General features: G+C 37.5%; 1 protein-coding gene across 1 annotated transcript in view; it reads right to left on the bottom strand.

The window, feature by feature from the left end:
- gpm6ba (glycoprotein M6Ba) overlaps positions 1-26,578 on the bottom strand; it is a 297,792-nt gene that overhangs the window by 109,067 nt on the left and 162,147 nt on the right. The window lies entirely within an intron of this gene.

The raw sequence follows: 26,578 nt of genomic DNA, 5'->3' as shown, positions 1-26,578 counted from the left end.
TTATCTTAGTTTACCTTGATTTACCATGTTCTAGCATGATTTAATAATAATAATAATAATAAGTTTAATTTATATAGCGCCTTTCCCAAGCTCTGCTCAAGGACGCTTCACAATGACAGTAAATAACAAGCAGTTTACACATAAACGGACAGTGGACATTTGCCCAGTCCAAGTAATGAGCGATTGCAGTGGCAAATCACATTACATACGCAATACATAAAAACAGAGGCAACAAACATTAATTACAGACAGCATGGTGGGCAGTTGGAGTAAAGATGCAATAGATTATTGGTACCTAAGTTAACATGGTGACTGTGTTATGTCAAATTAACATTTTCATGACTGATAATACTGATTAAACAAATGTGTTTTGAGTTTATGCTTAAATTCATACAACGTGGCGATTTACCATGATATACCACATTCTAGCATGATTTACCATAGTTTATCATGATTTACCATGGTTTACCATGATTTACCCTGTTCTAGCATAGTTTACCATGAATTTATCTTAGTTTACCTTGATTTACCATGTTCTAGCATGATTTACCATGATATACCACATTCTAGCATGATTTACCATAGTTTATCATGATTTACCATGGTTTACCATGATTTACCCTGTTCTAGCATAGTTTACCATGAATTTATCTTAGTTTACCTTGATTTACCACATTCTAGCATGATTTACCACACTGAAAAAAATGTTATGTTGAATTTACTTAATTTTATTACGTCAAGGGGTTGCACGAAATAAATTTATCTAAATCCAGATATATTTTTTAAGTTGAGTGTACTTATATTTTGTAAATTGGTTGTACTTATATTTTATAAGTAATTTCAGATTAATAATATTCATAATTTTAGCTAATCTATTTTAAGTTGAATTTACTAAATTTTTTCAAGAATCAGCCTGTGAATCTTAACAATTATAAAGCATGTTGCAGTGCATTCTGGGTGCCAACAATCAAAACTCATTCATGGCTCCCATCATGCATTGTTGCATGAATAAATAATGAGCTTATGTTCAGAGGTGATCGGTTTCAGTGTTTCAGGTCAAATGATTGTGAAATAATGATTATGTTAAAACACAACCAACACCATCAGATCACCTTTTCTATTTGTTCAGCTGGCTGTTATAACTCAGGTACAGCAGCCAAACAAAATCTAAAGTTAATGGTTTCAGGGTAAAGAGCCCAACTAAAACATACACTGAAAAAAATGATTCATTGACTAGTTGAATTTACTAAAAAAAATTATATTAATTGGATCCACATAATTGATTTTAGCTACATTTAAACAAATGCATTACGTTGAACTAAGTTCAGCTTAATGCATTTGTTTAAATGTAGCTAAAATCAATTGTGTGGAACCACTTACGATAATTTTTTTTAGTAAATTCAATGATTTCAGTAAATTCATTGAATTTACTAAATGTTTTTATCGTAAGTGGTTCCACACAATTGATTTTAGCTACATTTTAACAAATGCATTAAGTTGAACTTAGTTCAACGTAATGCATTTGTTTAAATGTAGCTAAAATTAATTATGTGGAACCAATTAACATTTTTTTTTTTTTAGCAAATTCAACTAAGTCAATGAATCATTTTTTTCAGTGTACACTGATCCCCATGATGGTAACTTAAAATTACGGTTGTAACATTACAGTTTTCTCCTTCAGTGATTCTGCTTGTTAACATCAGGTGTCTTCAATGTTGGCAATACAAAATAAAGAGTTCTTAATTCATCTTTGACGTCTGTCTGTTATTCAGATATTTTTGTTTAAAAATTGTTAAATGGTTAACTTTTAAGGAATTAATTTTATTAATTATTACTCAATTCTAATGTGCCAAATTTAATTAATAATATTGCTTGTAATCTGCACAATTTTATTGAGTAGATATAGCGTATTCATTTTACAGTGTATATGGAAATTAAATTAAACTTATTTTTTTCTAATTACTTTTAATTGAATGAAATTAACTTGTTTTAAACAAGGGCAGTGAATTTGAAAATTAATAATAAAAAATAAGTAGGATTAAATAACACATTATAATCAGTGAAATTAACCAGATAAAAACATGTAACATTTACAAGGGGTCAGAATCATTTTTTTCAGTGCATGATATACCACATTCTAGCATGATTTACCATAGTTTATCATGATTTACCCTGTTCTAGCATGATTTACCATGATATACCACGTTCTAGAATGATTTACCAGGATTCTAGCATGATTTACCATGATACACCACATTCTAGTATTATTTACTATGATTTACCATGTTTCTAGCGTGATTTACCATGATTTACCACATTACTAGCAATTATGTGAAGTGTCAGTGCAAATGAAGTGATAAACACTGACAAAAAATGATTTTGTTATAATAGTTATTGTTATATAAGTGATTTTTTAAGTGTCTAAATATGAATGATGCAAAATCACATGTGAAAAGACTTCATTAATAAGTAGAATGGCCAGCAGAGGACAGTAGAAGACCACTTATTGGCTCAGTTTCACTTTAAACTTCATGATTTTCACCAGTTTTCTGCACTAAAGCAAACCAGTTTTTCCATGTTAACTTAATAATTAACTAAATGTAATTGTAAATGTTAAAATAGTGATTTTATTAAGTCTAAATATAAATTATAGAACAATATGACAAAATGACTATTTTAAACAGCAGGGGGCAGTAAAATACCCCTTATTGGCTTAATATGCCATTATATTCATATCATTTTCACCTTTTTAACTGTTATAGAGGCAAATTTTGTCCGATCTGTCTGAAAATTTTCATGCATGTTCAGAGTGATATTTCACATGTTCTGACTTGTTTTTAAGAAGGTCTGAACATTCATTAAAGATATATAGGCTTTCAGGGACACTTGGCAAAGGCCACATTTTGAAGTGAACCTATTATAGCTATCCAAATGAAGTAGATCAACTTTTTCTGACAATTATTGATCTAGTGAGTTCAGAGAATTGTATTGCACTAGTTTTGAACATTTTGATATGAAAATTATATGATCAGAGATGGAAAAGACCATTTACAGCCAATACAGGCAGTTTACCATAGGAAATATATGGTTTTAAAGCCTTTTAACTGTTATAGCGCCACCTTTGGTCCAATCTCCATAAAATATTGCATGCTTGTTAATGATTTTATGTCACATATGCTCACCAATTTTTGTGAAGTTCTGAGTTTTCATTTAGGATTTATAGGCTTTTTAGTGTATTTTGCCACGCCCATTTTATAAATGACCCTATTACAGCCATACAAATGCAAAAGTTCAACTTTTTTTTGATGATTATTGATCTAGAGAGTCCAGAGAATTGTCCTAGACTGGTCTGGATCCGATCGGGCGAAAAACCAGGGACTAGTTCGCAAAAGTAGGTTTTTAACATATTCATGAATATTTAATGAACTGTTTGATTGACAGCAATGGTTCTAGAGGCAAAGTTGTTCAGCATGAGCAGATCTATCAAATGATATGCATTTTGTGACAATAAGTGTAACATCACGTGATTACAGAGCCGTAAAACTCGTTAGTGCCAACTAGTGGCTGATTTCTTTCAAAATTCTTACAGACCTCTAGGGCCATGAGTTAAACATGCCCACTGAGTTTCCTTCCGATCGGCCTCCGTTAACCTTGTCTAATAGGTGCTCAAACTTCATTGGCCAATGGCGGCCATGTTTTTTTAGATACGCCAATGTCCTCATAGACATACATGGCACCTTGGACCAAGACACTGCATACCAATTTTCAAGTCAATCGGACTAACGGTCAGGTGGTTATAGCCTGTTTTATGTTTTTTTCATGTTATAGCACCACCATGTGACTAGTTCGCAAAAGTAGGTTTTGGACAAAATGCGACATAGCAGAAAAGTTTTCCTGCCTAAATCGAAATTGGAGATAGCCATTTTGTCCGCCTTGAGCCAGGGATCACAGTGGTGTAAGGCACTTGAGTCTGGGTCAAACGGCCTAAGAGTTATGAGCGGTTTTGTACTTTTGGTCGCTGTAGCGCCACCTATGGGCCAATCGGGGTCATACTCTGATAGGTTGTCCCCAAATTGAGGCCTACCATCTGGCCAGGTTTCACGTCTCTAGGCCTTACGGTTTGGCCTGCACGATGCGTTTTACAAATCCTAACAATTACAATAGGGTTTCAGCATTTCATGCTTGAACCACTAATAAGAATGGAAGCTTTTTGCCATTTATAGCGCCACCTTTGGTCCGATCTGCATGAAACTCGGCATGCTTCTTCACCATGTTATGACACATATGCTCATCAATTTTGGTGAAGTTCTGAGTTTTCATTTGGGATTTATAGGCTTCTTAGTGTATTTTCTAAATGACCCTGTAACAGCCACCCGAATGCAAAGGTTCAACTTTTTTTCGATAACTATTCATCTAGAGCAGGGGTGTCAAACTCAGTTCCTGGAGGGCCACAGCCCTGCAGAGTTTAGCTTCAACCCTAATTAAACACACCTGATCAGCTAATCAAGTCCTTCAGGCTTATTTGAAAACTGCAGGTGTGTGTGTGTTGAAGCAGGGTTGGAACAAAACTGTGTAGGGCTGTGGCCCTCCAGGAACTGAGTTTGACACCTGTGATCTAGAGAGTCCAGAGAATTGTCCTAGACTGGTCTGGTTCCGATCGGGCGAAAAACCAGGGACTAGTTCGCAAAAGTAGGTTTTGGACAAAATGCGACATAGCAGAACATTTTTCCTGCCTAAATCGAAATTGGAGATAGCCATTTAGGCCTTACGGTTTGGCCTGCACAATGCGTTTTACGAATCCTAACAATTACAATAGGGTTTCAGCATTTCATGCTTGAACCCCTAATAAAAAAATACAATGGTCCAACAAAGAAATACCATCTGTCTGGAATCCTCTTAAACAGTATTAATTCTCATGCATGACCTTCTGCTGCATTCAGCTAAACAAAAGACTTGTACATACTGGTAAAATACAACTGTCTGGGAAAGAGAGCACACTAAATATCATCTCTATCATTACCATTTAAGGATCGAGTCTTAAAAACCCAGAGAGTATGAGGTCGTATTTCAACAGTCCCCTTGGTAAAAAGCAGACACTCACGAAGAGTATCACATCCTGATCCTGAAAGAGGTGGCACCCCATAGGTTATAATAATGAACGAATGCTTGCTTGGACACAACATTTTACTTTTGTGATATATGCAGTAAAATGACTTGACCCATAAAATGTCTCTTAACTAATGATGGATTTTGATGTATCTACACACATTGCTCCTATGCTGTGTTTTTTAAACATTTAATCTTCAGTTTTATCTTAATGATTATTTATTTTACAGTATTTTGGAACCAAATGGTTTTAATTGTCACCTCATACTGATGTAGGATGCATTATGCTTTTAAACACTTTCCCAAACCATTGCCATAAAAAAGTGAACAGAAAAAGGCATAAAGTCATAAATTACTATCCACCCCATTCAAACACCTACCATCCCCAGGCATCAAACACATAGCAAGTAAAGGAATGTGAGTAGTAGTGGATGTGCTGTAAACAATCTCATACTTCTGGAAGCAATTTAGAGTTCTTACCTCCTTTAAAGTGTCACATTTTACAAGCAATTTTAGGATGAAATATACAGTTTGTGTTAACAAATTTGAGCCCAGAAAGTTAATCTTTAACTTCCTGGAGGGAAACAACCAACAATCCGCCAGGTTTGGTGGATGGGAAGAGAAGATCTTTATCTACGCCTCTGACTGACATAGTGTATAATGTACTGTGTTGCATTATGGGAACAAATCAGGAAATTAATTCATGTGTATTTCACATTTTCACTGAAAAATATGTGCCATAACATGATTTTGTTTCAACAATAGTTTTTGGATTTGCACCAAATGTAAAATCTCAAAGGTGTCCCTTCTTTTATTTATTATATGTCATCACAAGTAACATTTAGTACTATTCGGGGGTGGAACCAAATACAATAGAAACCAATGGAACACATGACCTTGTCATGAGGTGGAGCTCTCTTAAGAATCTCTGTGATGGTTTTTCTCTGACATACTACAATAATCTCAAAATTTGTAGGTCACCGTCACAGATTAAGTGTTTGTCTGGTAGATGAGAGATGGTGTCTGCCACAGTTTATCTTCTTATTGCAAATAAATAAACAAACAAACAAACAAATAATAATAATTCAGCTGTTTTTTATTTAGCAGATGGCAACCACAACACACTTTGGCCTAAGGCACTGTAATTTGCTCTGGTCCCCTTCCTGTTCGCAGGAGTGATGAGATACTTAGTAAATTGTCCTCACTCAATGGCTGGTTGTCTAAGTGGTGTCCGCAAAATAATATAGAATTCATAGACAATTGGAAAAGTTTTTGGGGCAGACCTGACCTGTTGAAAAGATATGGTATTCATCCCTCCTGGGATGGTGCTGCTCTTCTCTCTAGTTCTCTTCTTAACTCTATTGGAGTTAGACAACATGTGTCAGGACCTACTCATTGTCATAATCATACCCTAGATCTAATATTATCACACAGAATCAATGTTGATGCCGTTGAAATTCTGCAGCAGAGCGATGACATCTCAGATCATTATCTAGTCTCGTGTAAACTTCATTTAGCCAAGGCTGCAAAGCTGACTCCGTGTTACAAATATGTTAGACCTATCACTTCTGCCACTAAAGATTGCTTTATTAATAATCTTCCTGATCAGTTTCATCATCTCAGCATCCCAGATAGCTTAGAAGAACTCGATATTGCGACAGAAATTTTTAACTCTCTCTTTTCCAGCACTTTAGACACAGTTGCTCCGTTGCGCTTAAAGAAGATTAAAGAAAATAGTCCAACGCTGTGGTACAACGAACACACTCGGAAAAATGGAGCGCAAGTGGAAGAAAACAAAACTAGAGGTATTTCGCATTTCATGGAAAGAGAGCTCGATTGCATACAGAGAGGCCTTAACCCTCTGGGGTCTGGGGTGTTTTTGGGGTCCTTGAGATGTTCTGACATGCCCTGACATTTGTGTTTTTTTCAGTTGCTTATAAACATATTAATGGCAAAGGTGTAAATTCACTCTATATAGCACAAACAGGACTTCCATAATATGTGAGCCACATGTATGTACATGTTTTCATTTTTGAGAGAATAATGTTTATGCATGGTTATCGAAAAAACAAAAAATTAAAGTTTCTGAAATAAGGCCTCAAAACACATACTAAATATGTGGCAATAAGACTTTTGACTAATGGATGTCATCGCCTAGAGTTTTTTCTTCAAAATGATATGAAAATCATCCTGCCTAATCATTCACATAAAACGATACATTGATTTTAGTTTTGTGAAACACTTTTAGTTTGGAAAGCCAATATGCGGATGGGGCGTAAACGCTCCAACAGCATCATGCATATTTAGTAGTTCACACCTGGTGAGACTACGTCCCTGCATACTTAATGAGCCATTCATTCAGGTGTGTCACCTATAGCTAACTTAAATATACAAGCTTCATAAAAATGATCATTCTAGGAGAAAATTTCAGATGGCATTTAGAGGCTTTTGCATCTGAACTCTTCATATATACACACACACATATATATATATGCATGCACATACATACTTTATAATCTTTTCAAAACTAGTCAACGTCTAAAACTAAAGTATACATTTTATCATACGTATTTCAAAGTAAAGGATTCATTAGTTAGTTGATGACTTTATTTTTGACAAAACACATACAGTATATATTCCTCATCTCAGTATAGCAATAGAGTTTGCTAAAAGCTGTTCATTCAATACAGCAGTATTTGAAAATCGATCATATTTTGTAAAATTACATTTATATTTGCATTTATGTCAAAACCTAGACACTTTTAAACATCAAAAGGACATTTATTAATATGTATTCGTGTCAAAATGACAAATAAACAGATTTTCCTATTCAATTTTGCATGGAAACGCTTCCAAGACGCTTGCGTGTCGCGTGAAAAATAGGCGTCGGTTCTATTTCTAGAATGCACGTGTTTTCCACGCGGCTCGTGCCGCGCCTGAGATGCGTGTCTCACACAGGCAGTGTGCAAACTCTAAACTGTTAACATGGGAGCCGAAATAAAAACGGACACGCCACGCAGCTGAGACGCTTATGCCACGCATCCAGTGTTTCACCGGCCTTATCCAGCTGATGTGGGCGTTTCACAGGTTTGTATGGATCGCCTCACATTTGCGTTTGAATAGCGCTGTCTCCGTAGGCGGAGTCACATTAAAACTTAATTAGCTGAGATGAGAACGACTGACATCTCTCTCTTTACATACATATTATATAAACTTTGAATATTTGTTTTTTATAAAAATTACTTCATTTAAAAGAAGATAATTCAAGCTTCATGCCTGTGTGTCTGTATGCCTGTTTGACTGAGTATTCGCTGAGTTACAGTTCATTTTCGGACGCGTTTCAGAATTGACTTCACTGACGGAGAGTAGGCAGAACTCGCATCATGTTTATTTTTCTTTATTTAGCGAAAAGCACAACACTTTGTTTTTATTATGAGCATACACAAAAAAAATACACACTAAACAGGATCGATTGATGTATAACACAAGCATATAAGATAAAAATTAATATTTTTTTTTTATTTTCTTTTTGCACTCATACGAAAAAAAACGAGCCTATCGCGCCGGCGCGATAGCCGACCCCAGGAGGTTAAAAGCTGCTAGATCGGCTTATTTTTCAACCCTATTAGAAGAAAATAAACAAAACCCTAGGTATTAATTTGAAACAGTGGCTAAACTAATGGAAAATAAAGCTTCAAGCCCAGAAGTTTCCAAGCAGCACAGCAGTAATGACTTTATGAACTTCTTCACTTATAAGATTGATAATATCAGGGAGAAAATTATAACTATGCAACCATCTACTACAGTATTGCATCAGGCAGTGCATTGTAGTGTCCCTAAGGAAAAATTTGATTCATTCATTGCTATAGAAGAGGAAGAATTCGTTAAACTTGTTAAATCATCTAAATCGACAACATGTATGTTAGACCCTATACCGACTAAGCTACTGAAAGAGATGCTTCCAGAGGTCATAGATCCTCTTCTTACTATCATTAATTCATCTTTGTCATTAGGATACGTACCAAAAACTTTTAAGCTGGCTATGATTAAACCGCTTGTTAAAAAAACGCAACTTGATCGTACAGAATTAGTCAATTACAGGCCGATCTCGAATCTACCTTTTCTGTCAAAGATACTAGAAAAGGCGGTATCCTCACAACTATGTTCCTTTTTAGAAAGAAATTGTATCTGTGAGGATTAAGGATGAAGAGATGTCTCATCGATCACAAGTTCAGTATGGCGTACCACAAGGCTCAGTACTAGGACCTTTGCTTTTCACTCTGTACATGCTACCCTTGGGAGATATCATTAGGAAGCATGGAATTAGTTTTCACTGTTATGCCGATGATACTCAGCTCTATATTTCTTCACGCCCTGACGAAACTTACCAATTCACAAAATTAACGGAATGTATAGGTGATATAAAAAATTGGATGACTAGTAATTGATTTCCTACTACTTAATTCTGAAAAAAACAGAGATTCTAATTATTGGACAAAAAACTTCCTCATGTAATAATCTAGAATACTGTCTAACACTTGATGGCTGCTCTGTCAAGTCTTCGTCGTCGGTTAGGAACCTGGGTCTGCTCTTTGATACCAATCTTTCATTTGAAAGTCACGTGTCTAGTATCTGTAAAACCGCATTTTTCCATCTTAAAAATATATCTAAATTACGTCATATGCTCTCATTGACAAATGCGGATCAATTAGTCCATGCGTTCATGACATCAAGGCTAGATTATTGTAATGCTATTATGGGTGGTTGCCCTTCACGCTTAATAAACAAAATTCAGCAGCTCGAGTTCTTACCAGAACCAGGAAGTATGATCATATTAGCCCAGTTCTGTCAACACTGCACTGGCTCCCTATTAACCCTCTGAGGTCGGCAAACGCGCCCGCGCGTTTTGCTGGATTTTCTTCACATTGTAGCACTATAAACTTAAATTTCTCCGTCATTTATGGTCATACAGAAAAAAGAAATATAAATAAAGAATCTGTGATATTTCTACTTTTGTATGTGTCCACTTACAATCAAATCAAAACATTGTGCTTTTGTAAAATAAAGAAAATAAACAGGGTGTGCGTTCTGCCTCTCCGTCGCGGTGAACTTTTTTTTCTTGAGCACGTCTATAAACTGAAACAAAACTCAGCGAATACTTGTCACACATTTATGAGCCATATACCTTTATAAACATTTAAGTGTGTACTTTTAAATGATCGGATTCAAACTGAAAACAAATATTCTCTGTTTAAGTAATTTGTATAAAACCAACAAGATGTCCAGCTTCTCAAACGCTTCCTAATTATTTTTAATTCGACCACGCCCACTCGCGCAAAAGAGATTCACATGCAAATTTCCACATGGAACGCGAACGCGCTCATTACCTCAAAAACAAAACAACAAAACACTTAAAAAGTCTCTGCTTTTCGTCGAGTTTGAAAGACGCGCCGTGAACTTACATTGGATTTAGGCTACATCAGAAGAAGAAGAACGCGATTTGAACACAAGAAAGATGTAAGGTAAGAAATTCTTACATATTAGTTTGTTATTGTTGCATAAATTTCACATTGCAGTTGAACCGTTGCTAGATATATGGTGAATATTATAATATTTAGACCCGTGTTTACTGTTACTGTGTTTGTGGATATCTGCTCAAACGTAGATATGTATATGGTAACCATAATGTTTTATATTTGAGCGCGATCGCATTTGAATGTATCATATTTTGGATTGCGATCGCGTTTGAAAAGCAATACGCACCAAATGGCTTCATGTTTTTACTATTATCTAATTTCATATCATCATAACGAATGGAAACATTTGAAGTAACATGATAATCAATATATTTTTCTCTAGCTTAGTTGTTACTGAAATCTTTTGGAAGATTTATAGGCTGCTATAGGTTATTATTATTATTTTATGCAGCACTGCGCATAGCCTATGCCTACAAGGCACAACAAACCTGGTGTTCATTATATTATATATTGTTGGAAACATTTGTGTGTGTGTGTATTCTGTGAATTTTAAAAAGCAATTTTAACCAGAAAAATCTAAAATTTATTCCCAAAAATCGTGCAGGCCTTTCTCTTGATATCAGTATGTTCACTTTTTTTTTTCTTTCAGGGCCCAGATGCCACTGAGTCCTGCTGACTTCAACATTCACACGATTCTCTCTACATGAACATGGTAAAGTGAAAATCAAACACCTTGGAAATGAAAGGTTTGTACAATGTTTTTAGGAATGGCAGAAAGGTCTCTGTCTTTGGATCATTGTTTTCAATAAGTGCTTTTTTGTCATTTGTTGTGTATCTTTGGATTATGATGTGTTGTAAATAAATCCAAACAATCTAAAAGCCATTATTTTTTAAATCTCCTCATTCTTTGTGAAAGGTTGCTCAGAATGACCGGGCCTGATAGCTCCTAATAGGGCCGTTAGGGGAGGGTCTTTGTCTTTCTCAGGTGTGAAAAGCTTACATATTAATGCATTAATGCACTAACGCATAAAGCTTTCTCACACAAAACACGTCGTAAAAATTTTAAATCAATACAGTATATTGTCTTCTCTGAATGAGCAGTCAGGGTGATTTTCACATAGTTTTAGAGCAAATATTCTAGGCTACGTCATACAATTTTCAAAAGTCTTGTGAAGAAATAATCAGTATGGGTTTCATGGCCTTATTTCAGTGAGAATTTTTTTTGTATTTTCACAAACCACGCATAAATGTCATTATCTCAAAACTACAAACTTTTACACACATGCTGCTGATATATTATTGTAGCAGAGTTTGTGCTGAATACAGTGTAATTAGACTTTAGCCATGAAAATGTCACAAGTAACAGAAATAACCACAAATGTCAGAGCATGTCAGAACACCTCCAGGGCCCAGAAAACAGCTCAGACCCCAGAGGGTTAAACATAGTATACATTTTAAAATATTGCTGATTACTTACAAAGAACTAAATGGTTTAGCTCCGCAGTATTTGAGCGAGCTCTTAACGCATTATAGTCCTTAGTTCACGTCTATTGCAATCTCAAAATTCCGGCCAGTTGATAATACCTAGAATATCAAAATCAACTGCTGGTGGTAGATCCTTTTCCTATTTAGCACCAAAACTTTGGAGCAGTCTTCCTAACATTGTCCGGGAAGCAGACACACTCTGTCAGTTCAAAGCTAGACTAAAAACACACCTCTTTGACCTAGCATACACATAACACATTATAGACTTTTATAATTCAATGTTAGGCTGCATAGATTAGGTCAGCCGGAACCGGGAACACTTCCCATAAACCCTGATGTACTCGTTACATCATAAGAAGAATGGCGTCTATGCTAATATTAGTCTCTCTGTTTATCGCAAGGTTTACCGCAGTCCGCTGGATCCAGGCTGTATCCAGATCTGATGAAGGACCTGCGCCTGGACGCGACGACAGCGCAGTCCTGAAATGTCAACTAAGCTTTTCCCTTTATTCTAGAACTGCTATAAAGCCAAAACACTTTACTTTAACCCTTTCATGCATGAATTATGATAACCTCAGTCAGGATTTTTTTCCTATGTGTTTTTATTGCTCTTAGGGCATGAAAAACAAGAATTGATTTTTATTTTATTTTTTTACAAATTTTTCAAAGAGATCTTCAGATGTCCACTTGAGTGGACAGCATGCGGTTGGTTTAAATTGAAGATATACTATATTAAATATAAGACAATAATCAAACAGATAAAGTATGTGAATTTAACAAACTAATCAATACAATTATATCAAATCATGTAAAAACTATAAAATATACACAAAAAATATAAATGCAAAATATTGCAAAGGCTTCATACAACTTCATACAAGTTGCACTTCGCGTATCTTTGATATCAGAACATGAGGACGTGATTCCATCAGAATTTTCTACAGCCTGTCAAGGTACAACTGTGGAAACCACTCAGATGCTCCCTCCAGTGCACCAGAGTATGGAGATTTACCCTTATTAGCTGATAATTCTGATTATGTTCAAGATGGACATGCACATTTCTATCATAGCCCTCCTCTGAGAAAACCTAGCGATACATTTTTTCAATCTCATCTGAAATCAGAGGTGGAAAGAGTACTGAAAATTTGTACTCAAGTACAAGTACTGTTACATTGCTGAAATAATACTCAAGTACAAGTAAAAGTACTGGTGTCAAAAAAGTACTTAAGTAGAAGTACAAATTACTCTTCTCAAAAACTACTCTGAGTACTAGTTACTCGTTACTTTTTAGCTGGCGATAGTTAATGTATTACCAATAAATATTCAACCAAATCATAGATTTATGTAGAAAATAGCTACTTTTAACACGCTTTTACCTTATTGTTGAAGGACATTAATTAGTGGTCATGATACTGGAATTTCTAACTTCAATATATGACACCTTGAAATATGTCAGTATTCAGTAGGCCTAGCCTATAATTTTTAATACCATCGGGAAAACTACCACATACTAAATATTTTAATATCGACATTTTTGTCCATCCATTTTGTCAAGGCAATCATTATTTTCAAGCATCGAAAGCACAACACTCATTGTAACAGTAATCTATTTGAATGGAAAAGTTTAATTCAAGTATTCTGAAGAGACACGTCCACTTTATACAGTGAGATTTTAATTTAGGCTTTTGTTTACATATTTAAACATTGATCAATAACCATTACAATAATCTAACTTAAATATTTACTCACTCAGTGTATTTGTCTTTACAATAGGGTAATGTTAACTGTTGCAATAGCTCACACACAGCACAAGGAAGCTTGATTTCAAACTGAATTTAATTTGCAAAAAAGACTAGATTTTTCATAACTTTTGACAACGTTTAATTCAAGAGCATGGAGAGATTGGAGCTGGACGTCATTTGAGTCTGCAGTGAGAACCACTTGGAGAGATTCGCCAATCGCGATTGCACATGATATGACATTTTTTTACAGTCTATGGATATGACACAGTCCGAGAGCGCACACTCAATATCCGAGTCCAGTTCATTCGTATATTTGAGAGCTCGCGTCCAGTTTTTTTGCGATTACATGAATGTGCCCTCGCGTTATAATATTGCACTCGTGACATTTGCCATTAAAATATGCCATAGAAACTTGCAGGTATTAATAAAATTATGCGTAATAGGCCTACCTGCAATCCCGCGCTGAGAGGAGGCGGGTGTGTCAAACTCGCTCTCGCTGTCGTTGAGATGAGAGAATGAGAACGCGTAGCTGGTTTCGTATCGGTGTATAAGCCAAAATGAGTATTGACAGATATTTCAGTATTGATATGTATCAAAATATAGATATTTTGACAATACTACTATGTAGATTGTAGTTTCTCCAAACTTTCAGTCCAGCCATTAATCACTCTGAGCTCCTCGCCTCCTTCACTTGATAAGCTCTTCAAAACCTGCTGCGACTGCGGCGGCTTTAATTCAGTCCAAATATCAGGGGTTTTATTGGTCCATTTACGATCGAATATTTTTATTGGCTACCGAAATGCCGGTCAAAGATTTGAATATCAATTCAAATTGTACTCAGTAACGAAATGTGATTTTACAAGTAGCGAAGTAGATTACTTAGTTTAATATGTACTTGAGTACAAGTAAAATTACAGATTTAAAAATATACTCAAAAAAGTACAAGTACCCAAAAAAACGACTTAATTACAGTAACGTGAGTAGTTGTAATTCGTTACTTCCACCTCTGTCTGAAATGATCAGTGTTGGGGGTAACGCATTACAAGTAACATGCATAACCCATTCAGATTACTTTTTTGATGTTACAAGTAAAGTACTGTGTTACAAGTAACATGCATTACCTAATCAGATTACTTTTTGATCTAACAAATAATTAACTACAAGTAATGTGCATTACGTAATCAGATTACTTTTTGATGTTATGAGTAAAGAAATGCATTACAATAACATGCATTACGAAATCAGATTACTTTTTGATCTAACAAGTAAAGTAATGCATTACAAGTGTCATACATTGTGTAATCACATGACTTTTTTTGATTTCAATGAAAATTACATTCTAATAATACAAATACATTAATTTACAGTAAAAAAGTCACTGCAGATTAAGTTTTTAAGTTTTAAGTTTCAAAAACAATATTCACATTATAATTATGAATTGTAGCTGAAATATAGCAATTGATGCATGACGTCCACTACAGTGGACATGTGATTAATCAGAGTTTTCTCTCAATCTAAAATCAAAACTTGGAAAATTTTACTGTGATATGACTCATTAGATATTGCTTGATGCTGCAATATTTTTTTTACCTACAAGAGTCTCCTTGGATAGAAGGAATCTGTGGATATTCCGGAGCAACTTGGCATGTCTGACTGACTCCTGGCCATCTTGGTTTGGAGGCGAAACACAAAGGCTTGCCACTTGGTTGCAATGTATAGGATGATGCACCAGGGTCCAATGAAGAGGCTGATGTGCAACTTTGCCATAAAAACCGTGCAAATTCAAGAAAATGCTTTTTTAATAGCTGTCCACTGTAGTGACCACTATGCGTGAAAGGGTTAATTTCCTATTATCAATGTAAAGCTGCTTTGGAACAATCTACATTGTTAAAAGCGCTATATAAATGAAGATGACTTGACTTGACTTGACTTGACTAACTGGTCCCTAAACCATATAATTAGCACAAAATCATTAGACAGTTGCAATGATGTCACAGACATGAAAATTTTTTAGTTTAACCGTATTTAAATAACATAAATGACTTTATAATCATTCACCAACATAATTACATAGTTCTGGCTCTGAATGGTGCAGGCTGATAGGTCTTTAGCTTATTGGCAGTGTATCTACTTAGCACAGCTGATTGGTTGCTGTTGCATGAGTGGCCAATGAGCTTGCTGCTCAAACATTCAAATACTTGGCATTGTTTGCTCTTAACAGTTTGCAGCACGCTTTCAGAACCCTCCCCCTTCCCCAGCTCCACCTAGTATATAGATCTGCTACGGGGTTAATCAGGGCTGGACTGGGACAAAAAATCGGCCCGGGCATTTTGGCCCAGACCGGCCCACTATATGATCATAAACACCACCCATCTTTGCACGCCCTTAATTATATGCATACCAACTCCTATTCCTTAAAACTACTAATGCCATGTAATGAGTGAGTATAGGAACGAGTGAGAGTTAACAGATGAAATAAGTAAAAATTCGACATTTATTAATACAGTTGAACTATACTCCACACAGTGATGAATCCTGAAACAAGCTATAAGCTGCATCGGCATAGCAATACAAGTGTTTCTTGCAGGATTTTTGTTAAAACTATGGTGGTGGGACCTTGGTCCTTCTAGGGGGGTTCGGGGGCATGACCCCCCGTGAGAAAATTTTGTGCATTTTAATGTTAAATTCATCAATCTGGTGCACTTTGAGAGTTAAAAATTAAAAGCTCCAACCCATATTCAGCAAATTAAACAAAGAAAAATTCAAACCTCTTTTAGTTACAGTGTCTATTTACATTACACCTACTACATAATAATAGTTATAATATTAAATACAATGACAGTAATAGCCATATTTTGTAAAACAAATGCACTAAAAAATAAAGGAAACTTTCATAATTAGTGTTGTACCAATTTCTATACTTGAAAGAGATAAGCACATGATCTTTTATTTTGACGCAAACTGCATCGAGCTTTTATTTTGGCGGAAAACATGGTTTACAAACGGCTCTCATTAAATTTCTAGTGAATTGCGGTAATCGTCAATTATGCAGATGTGGAAATAATCTGTAACTGGGTTATGGGTTCCTACACTCATGACATATCTTAAGTGTTTTGAAAGTAGTTCTGCTTACCGCAGGCTCTACACTTTCTCATCTCTCTCCTGATCCTCCTCACTATCATCATCTGCCACAGGAGCTGATGAAGGTCAGAAAACATATATTTTGACACAGTTTACAGTGTCTGCTTTAAGGGCCTGTTTCTATTTTTACACGCTATTTCTCTGCACATTCCTTGCGTTTCTTCTCCATCTCGCTGACTATTTTGACAGATACACACTGACGCTGCTGCACGCTCGTTTAAAGTTGTGATTGGCCCAGCCCAGTGTCAATCAAGAAAAGAACCAATGGGCCGCTGATCTACGTGTTTCATGGGCCGGTCTGTCAGGAAAAAAAAAACTAACACTGACTTTTTTTGACCAATGCATTACACCGGCACAAACCCAGCGCCGCCAATTAAGCAAAACAAAACAAAACGAATGGCCCGCCGATGTACGAGTTTTATGGGCCATTAAAAAATAAAAAATAATAATAATAAAAAGTATGTATGAGTATGAGATGTATCGGCCCAAAAAGCACGTCGGCCCACCGGGAAAATGCCCGGTATGCCCAATGGCCAGTACAGCCATGGGGTTAATTTATGTATGTTACATGTGCAGCAGCAGCAGCATGATTTACATGCTCACAGCAATGTCTGTGAATGTATTCGTAGTAGCAAGTCTCAGCAGCAGCAGCATAGCAGATCTATTCCGCCAAGACCAAAATACATTAACATTGTCATATCCATTAACATGCCAATCTCTATTACCATACCAATCTCCTGAGAGTTGTCATGACAGAATAATTATTATTTATATTCTGACCTTTTCAGTTGGCAGTCGTGAGTGTTGGGCTTGAGTGGTCTCCTCCACCCTGTCCCAAGCGTGACGTTGACTTGACTTGTTGACAAGACTTGTAAGGTTACCTTGTCTCTCACAGCGAGGGCTCACAATGCCGTTGGCCTGGCTGCATCCGCGTAGCACGCTATGCTATCCTGCAAGTTTACCAGCCGTCCAAGACATTGAAAGACCTGTATGAAGGTAGTCGTGACTCGGAGGTAATGCAGGAACGGCTTTCGGCCATTGACTATGCCCTCTGGGCTACGAAGGTGATGGCGCAGGCCGTTAGTGGTCCAGAAGCACCACCTTTGGCTCATCCTGGCAGAGATGTGGGAAGTGGAGAAAGTGCGCTTTCCCAAGGCCTGTTTGGCAACACTGTCGAGGACTTCTCAATGCAGTTCTCGGCAGTGAAGAAGCAGACAGAGGCGATCAAACACATTTACATTTACATTTACATTTATTCATTTAGCTGACGCTTTTATCCAAAGCGACTTACAATTGCTATACATGTCAGAGGTCGCACGCCTCTGGAGCAACTAGGGGTTAAGTGTCTTGCTCAGGGACACATTGGTGTCTCACAGTGGATTCGAACCCGGGTCTCTCACACCAAAGGCATGTGTCTTATCCACTGCGCCAAACACATCTTGCCTCGGCGCAGGTTCTTTCTCTAAACCCCAGAGAGCCCAAGCTCCGTCTTCTCGTCGCCGAGGGCAGCCTGCGAAGGCTGCACCAGCCACGGAACAGCCTGGAAAGGCAGCCAGACCCTAGAGGTCCAGTTGCAGGAAGGTTGCACTGCCCATCTGTCGAATGGGCGATCCAGAAAGGAGAGGGTGCAGGCCTGTTTGCCCTGGCCAAGGCGAGCCTCACTTCCATCGTAGAGGGCAGTGAATTTTACATGGTCATTAAAAGAGCAATTTCACACACACACAATGCTCATGGCCCTAGTCTTCTCGACGGCCAGACATCGAACACTCGCACCAGAACCTCGGTGGACACAAGCATGTCCCCTCCCCGCGTTCTGCTGCAACGGGTCTGCACACAACAGGTAACTGTGGCAAGTACCGAGAAGGCTGGACAGTCACCAGTCACCTCCACAGCGGACCTGAGGAGCAAGGTAGGTGTTTCATCGCATTGTCCACCATGAGTAACGAGGGATGGAGAGCCTCCTGCCGTGGGTTCCCTTGCTCCCCCTCGCTGTGAACCCACCACCTTGGGAAACACCGTATATCCTTCCTTTGGTGCTACTTGTACTGAGTCTAAACACACGGCTAGTGCTGCCCAGCCCATCATGATGGCTCATCAGAATGATCCGGTTCGGCTACACAATTCAGTTCTTCAGGCACCCGGTCAGGTACAGTAGTGTTTCCACCTCTGTACGAGGCAATAATGCTCCTGATGAACGTTCTTGCCTGGAGAGGCATCTGTCTGCCTCCACCCTTAAAGTCTACATGGCCGCAATAGCGGCTAAACAACAACTAAAGTGACTGAGAGAAAGGGAAAGGGTTACTAGTGAAGCCCACCTGTTGTGTCCCTCCTGCCACAACATGAACTGCCTCTGAGGAGTCTCGGCTCCTCAGAACAAACCTGAAGTGTGTGTACAGACGGCCTACCTTATATGCCCGTGTGTCCTGGCATGAAAATTACACACGCCAGTTCCATTGACCTTTTCTGAATATGTTAGAGGTGTTTGGGGCTCTCAAGGGCGACCCCTAGTGTCATATTTCGACACAACGGCTCCATTCTCTCCATCAGGGAACGAGTTAAACTAGTAACCAAGATGATTTTCATGGAAAAATTACATTTGATGACTGTCACTAGAAATAACACTAGATTACATGGATAGGTAAACATCGAACACAAAATCAGTGGTGTGTTTTCCAAAAGAAATGTTAGTCAACTATGGTTGCAAGTTCCGTCATTACAAATATAGTTAAATGATTCTGCATTTCCCAAAACCATAGTTCCAAGTCAGTATTGCAGCAGAATTTACACCATAAAGAAAAAAAGTAGTTAAAAAGCACAAGGCATGAATACAAGAAGATTAACATTGAGCACTTAAAGGGACACCAGGCAAGCCTGAGTGTTTTTTCTCTACGAAGCTCCCCCTAGCATCTGGTAGTAAATTCTTTCAAACACACTGTCGTAAAAACGAACTGTTGTTCCTCCCCCCTCGCCACGAGCAACCCAGCTGAGCAGAGGAACCGGCTATTTCAAAACCAGTTATGTCTACCGAGGTAAGTAAAGCAACATTTTCTTTACAACTGATGGCGAGTTTTTTATTTTTTTTGTTGTGTCGACCCGCCGGCCCAAAGTTGCAAGTGAGTTTTTTCTGCTCTCAGGCTCCAGGGGGGTGCGAAACCACCACCATTCAACCCTAAATAAGTAATATAACCATTCCACTGATTCCAAAGCTGTTCAGTTAAGGTAAAAAAGTTACTTAGATCACCTTTAAAACTAAATCAGTGGTACGATTCCCAAAAGCAATGTTAGCCAATATTATTGGGTATTAACATATAACATATTTCAACGATTCTGTATTTCCCGAAACCATAGTTTCAATGAACATTAGCAAACAGCATCACAAACTTGGTTGGAATTATAGTTATAGCTCTCGACCTGCAAACTACAGCTCTCGACCAGTGGTTTGTATAATTTACTGTTATTAATATAATAAGTACAAGTGTAACTACGTCACTAATAACGTGTTAGCAGATGGATGTTTGTTGCCTGTGTCAAGAGGTTCATAGGAATAAAATGTTTCTATTCAAAATGTTGCCTCCAGCACATATATGTGTTTAGTTTATTCACACAGACAAAATGCAAGACACAATGCATTGGAGAGGTCTGTTTACACCAGGGATGGACCATATCAGATCAGGATATTAATTCTCCAACCAGAAGAGGGTGCCAGTTCTTGCCGAACACCATAGTAATAAAAGCATTGTAGGACACTAATGTGAACGTTTGCCAAAATTAGTAAAAAGAAAAGAAAAATTGACAATGAAAATTGTGTTTTCCAGTCAAAATGGGAGACCGATTATCTTTTTACTGAGTTTAGGGGGACATCAATGTAGCAAATTAGCTCATAAGGAAAATATTAATAATTATTCATAACTTCTTATTATTAATTATGAATATTTGGATCAGTTAAGCAGATTAACTTGATGTAGTTACATTAACATTACAACCAATTAATCAGTTCATCCTGTGAACCTCAATATTGATTATAAATTGATTCATAGAAATGTTAATTTCCAGGGTTGGGAAATAACTTTCTTCCTGTAAAGTGCTACAAAGATCATTTAGTCAGAATCTGGAATCATTAAATAGACTTTGTTCAGAGGGCAGATAATCAGAACCAAATACGTATTGTGCACAAATTTTATTAACTAAATCACAAATATAATTAAAGCTGCAAGCAGCGATGAAAGGGCCCTCGCACCCGTGCCATCAACACTCGGTGGCTTTAGGAAGACAGAGCATGGTTGGGAAATGTACATTTAAGGAGGTATATATAGTAAGAGTATGTCAAAGTTAGTAACAAAATGTTTTGTATAATGGTGATAATAGCATGCTTCATGACTCAGCTAAGTGTTGCTAGCATGTTTAGTCTGTTTCTAGCATGCTTAGTACACAATAATTATGTGGTTAGTACTGTATTACTGTGTTAACCATGTCAGTTTCTGTTGCCAGTAGGTGGCGTTATGACTATTGCTGAATATGAGCATGGATGTGTGTTCAGGACAGAACTCTTATCAAACGTGTGAAGTTTGGTGCAAATTGGAAATTGCCTTCTTGAGTAACAAAAAAGTCATGTTTCATTGAATTAGCATTCTTTAGCACTTAGCTAAGCATTGTTAGCATGTTTTAACATGTTTCTAGCATGTTTAGAACTCAATGGTATTTTTAACATGTTGCTAGAACGGCATCAACGTGTTAAACATGTCACTTCCTGTTGCCAGTAGGTGGCGCTATTACTATAAATGAACATTCTCATGTAGATGTATTCAGGCCATGACTCTTATCAAAAGTGTGAAGTTTGGGGCAGATTGGACATTCCATGCCAGAGTTACAGCAAATTCCTATTTAATTGCAATAATAGCATGCTTTAGCACTTAGCTAAGAGTTTGCTAGCATGTTTTAGCATGTTTATAATATGTTGTTAGCATGTTTAACACTTGCTGGCACTTTTTTATATGTTATTAGGAGTCCATAACAGTGTTAAACATGTCACTTCCTGTTGCCAGCAGGTGGCGCTATGTCTGTAACTGAATATAAGCATGGTCATGTGTTCAGGACAGAACGCTTATCAAAAGTGTGAAGTTTGGGGCAGATTGGACATTCCATGCCTGAGTTACAGCAAATTCATATTTAATTGCAGTAATATCATTCTTTAGCACTTAGCTAAGTGTTTGCTAGTATGTTTTAGCATGTCTCTAGTATGTTGGTAGGATGTTTAGCACCTACTGGCATTTTTTTAATATGTTATTAGGAGTCAAGAACAGTGTTAAACATCACTTCCTGTTGCCAGCAGGTGGCGCTATGACTATAACTAAATATGAGCATGGACATGTGTTCAAGAGATAACTCTTATCAAACGTGTGAAGTTTGGGGTAGATTGTACATTGCCTTCTTGAGTAACAACAAAGTCCTGTTTCATTGAATTAGCATGCTTTAGCACTTAGCTAAGTATTGCTAGCATGTTTTAATATGTTTCTAACATGTTTAGAACTCAATGGCATTTTTAACATGTTGCTAGAACGGCATCAACGTGTTAAACATGTCACTTCCTGTTGCCAGTAGGTGGCGCTATTACTATAACTGAATTTGAGCATAGACATGTGTTCAGGCCATGATTCTTATCAAACGTGTGAAGTTTGGGGCAGATTGGACATTCCATGCCTGGGTTACAGCAAATTCCTATTTAATTGCAGTGATAGCATGCTTTAGCACTTAGCTAAGTGTTTGCTAGCATGTTTCTAGTATGTTGCTAACCTGTTTAGCACTTGCTGGCTCTTTTTTATATGTTATTAGGAGACCACAACAGTGTTAAACATGTCACTTCCTGTTGACAGCAGGTGGCGCTATTACTATAACTGAATATTCTCATGTAGATGTGTTCAGGCCATGACTCTTATCAAACGTGTGAAGTTTGAGGCAGATTGGACATTCCATGCCTGTGTTACAGCAAATTCCTATTTAATTGCAGCAATAGCATGCTTTAGCACTTAGCTAAGTGTTTGCTAGCATGTTTTAGCATTTTTCTAGTATGTTGTTAGCATGTTTAGCACTTGCTGGCACTTTTTTATATGTTTTTATGTCCACAACAGTGTTTAACATGTCACTTCCTGTTGCCAGCAGGTGGCACTATGACTGTAACTGAATATGAGCATGGTCATGTGTTCAGGACAGAACGTTTATTAAAAGTGTGAAGTTTGGCGCAGATTGGACATTGCCTTCTTGAGTAACAACAACATCCTGTTTCATTGAATTAGCATGCTTTAGCACTTAGCTAAGTATTGCTAGCATGTTTTAACATGTTTCTAGCATGTTTAGAAGTCAATGGCATTTTTAACATGTTGCTAGAATGGCATCAACGTGTTAAACATGACACTTCCTGTTACCAGTAGGTGGCGCTATTACTATAACTGAATGTTCTCATGTAGATGTGTTCAGGACAGAACGCTTATCAAAAGTGTGAAGTTTGGGGCAGATTGGACATTCCATGCCTGAGTTACAGCAAATTCCTATTTAATTGCAATAATAGCATGCTTTAGCACTTAGCTAAGAGTTTGCTAGCATGTTTTAGCATGCTTCTAGTATGTTGTTAGCATGTTTAGCACTTGCTGGCACTTTTTTATATGTTATTAGGAGTCCATAACAGTGTTAAACATGTCACTTCCTGTTGCCAGCAGGTGGCGCTATGACTGTAACTGAATATGAGCATGGTCATGTGTTCAGGACAGAACGCTTATCAAAAGTGTGAAGTTTGAGGCAGATTGGACATTCCATGCCTGAGTTACAGCAAATTCATATTTAATTGCAGTAATATAATTCTTTAGCACTTAGCTAAGTGTTTGCTAGTATGTTTTAGCATGTCTCTAGTATGTTGGTAGGATGTTTAGCACCTACTGGCCTTTTTTTTATATGTTATTAGGAGTCAAGAACAGTGTTAAACGTCACTTCCTGTTGCCAGCAGGTGGCGCTATGACTATAACTAAATATGAGCATGGACATGTGTTCAAGAGATAACTCTTATCAAACGTGTGAAGTTTGGGGTAGATTGTACATTGCCTTCTTGAGTAACAACAAAGTCCTGTTTCATTGAATTAGCATGCTTTAGCACTTAGCTAAGTATTGCTAGCATGTTTTAACATGTTTCTAGCATGTTTAGAAGTCAATGGCATTTTTAACATGTTGCTAGAACGGCATCAACGTGTTAAACATGTCACTTCCTGTTGCCAGTAGGTGGTGCTATTACTATAACTGAATTTGAGCATAGACATGTGTTCAGGCCATGATTCTTATCAAACGTGTGAAGTTTGGGGCAGATTGGACATTCCATGCCTGGGTTACAGCAAATTCCTATTTAATTGCAGTGATAGCATGCTTTAGCACTTAGCTAAGTGTTTGCTAGCATGTTTCTAGTATGTTGCTAACCTGTTTAGCACTTGCTGGCTCTTTTTTATATGTTATTAGGAGACCACAACAGTGTTAAACATGTCACTTCCTGTTGACAGCAGGTGGCGCTATTACTATAACTGAATATTCTCATGTAGATGTGTTCAGGCCATGACTCTTATCAAACGTGTGAAGTTTGAGGCAGATTGGACATTCCATGCCTGTGTTACAGCAAATTCCTATTTAATTGCAGCAATAGCATGCTTTAGCACTTAGCTAAGTGTTTGCTAGCATGTTTTAGCATGTTTCTAGTATGTTGTTAGCATGTTTAACACTTGCTGGCACTTTTTTATATGTTATTAGGAGTCCATAACAGTGTTAAACGTCACTTCCTGTTGCCAGCAGGTGGCGCTATGACTATAACTAAATATGAGCATGGACATGTGTTCAAGAGATAACTCTTATCAAATGTGTGAAGTTTGGCGCAGATTGGACATTGCCTTCTTGAGTAACAACAACATCCTGTTTCATTGAATTAGCATGCTTTAGCACTTAGCTAAGTATTGCTAGCATGTTTTAACATGTTTCTAGCATGTTTAGAAGTCAATGGCATTTTTAACATGTTGCTAGAATGGCATCAACGTGTTAAACATGACACTTCCTGTTACCAGTAGGTGGCGCTATTACTATACCTGAATTTTCTCATGTAGATGTGTTCAGGACAGAACGCTTATCAAAAGTGTGAAGTTTGGGGCAGATTGGACATTCCATGCCTGAGTTACAGCAAATTCCTATTTAATTGCAATAATAGCATGCTTTAGCACTTAGCTAAGAGTTTGCTAGCATGTTTTAGCATGCTTCTATTATGTTGTTAGCATGTTTAGCACTTGCTGGCACTTTTTTATATGTTATTAGGAGTCCATAACAGTGTTAAACATGTCACTTCCTGTTGCCAGCAGGTGGCGCTATGACTGTAACTGAATATGAGCATGGTCATGTGTTCAGGACAGAACGCTTATCAAAAGTGTGAAGTTTGGGGCAGATTGGACATTCCATGCCTGAGTTACAGCAACTTCCTGTTTCATGGCGAAACATCGAAATTTGTCAGGCCGCCGAGGACCCGCCCTTTGACGAAAACTCAAGATCTTCGCAATTTAACGTCGCAAAGGCCTTAAGATTACACTCACCAAATTTGAAGATGATCAGATTAAAACTGTAGGAGGAGTTCGTTAAAGTACGAGGCCTGAAAATGGCAAAAACTGCACAAAAATCTGAGAGGAAGTTCAAAATGGCTGACTTCCTGTTGTGTTTAGGGCTATGCTCCAAGAGACTTTTTTGTAGGTATTAGGTCATTACATGTATGTACCGAATTTCGTGCACGTACGTGGAACGTTGCGGGAGGCGCACTCCGTTGAACTTTTATAGGTGGCGCTATCGAGCCGTTTTGCCCCGTCCAATTCTGAAACCTATATCAGATGTAAATTTTCGCCAGTTCTGACGCGTGTGCAAAGTTTCGTGAGTTTTCGCGCATGTTTAGGCCCTCAAAAATGCAATTCAATGCGGAGAAGAAGAAGAAGAAGAATAATAATTAAAGCTGCAAGCAGCGATGAAAGGGCCCTCGCACCCGTGCCATCAACACTCGGTGGCTTTAGGAAGGCAGAGCATGGTTGGGAAATGTACATTTAAGGAGGTATATATAGTAAGAGTATGTCAAAGTCAGTTACAAAATGTTTTGTATAATGGTGATAATAGCATGCTTCATGACTCAGCTAAGTGTTGCTAGCATGTTCAGTCTGTTTCTAGCATGCTTAGTACACAATAATTATGTGGTTAGTACTGCATTACTGTGTTAACCATGTCAGTTTCTGTTGCCAGTAGGTGGCGTTATGACTATAACTGAATATGAGCATGGATGTGTGTTCAGGACAGAACTCTTATCAAACATGTGAAGTTTGGTGCAAATTGGACATTGCCTTCTTGAGTAACAACAAAGTCATGTTTCATTGAATTAGCATTCTTTAGAACTTAGCTAAGCATTGTTAGCATGTTTTAACATGTTGCTAGAACGGCATCAACGTGTTAAACATGTCACTTCCTGTTGCCAGTTGGTGGCGCTATTACTATAACTGAACATTCTCATGTAGATGTGTTCAGGCCATGACTCTTATCAAAAGTGTGAAGTTTGGGGCAGATTGGACATTCCATGCCTGA

Source organism: Squalius cephalus (genome assembly GCF_949319135.1).
Source record: "Squalius cephalus genome assembly, chromosome: 2".
NCBI classification, from domain to species: Eukaryota; Metazoa; Chordata; class Actinopteri; order Cypriniformes; family Leuciscidae; genus Squalius; species Squalius cephalus.
Note: the sequence above shows the minus strand (reverse complement) of the source record. Positions and strands in the feature narration are given on the sequence as shown.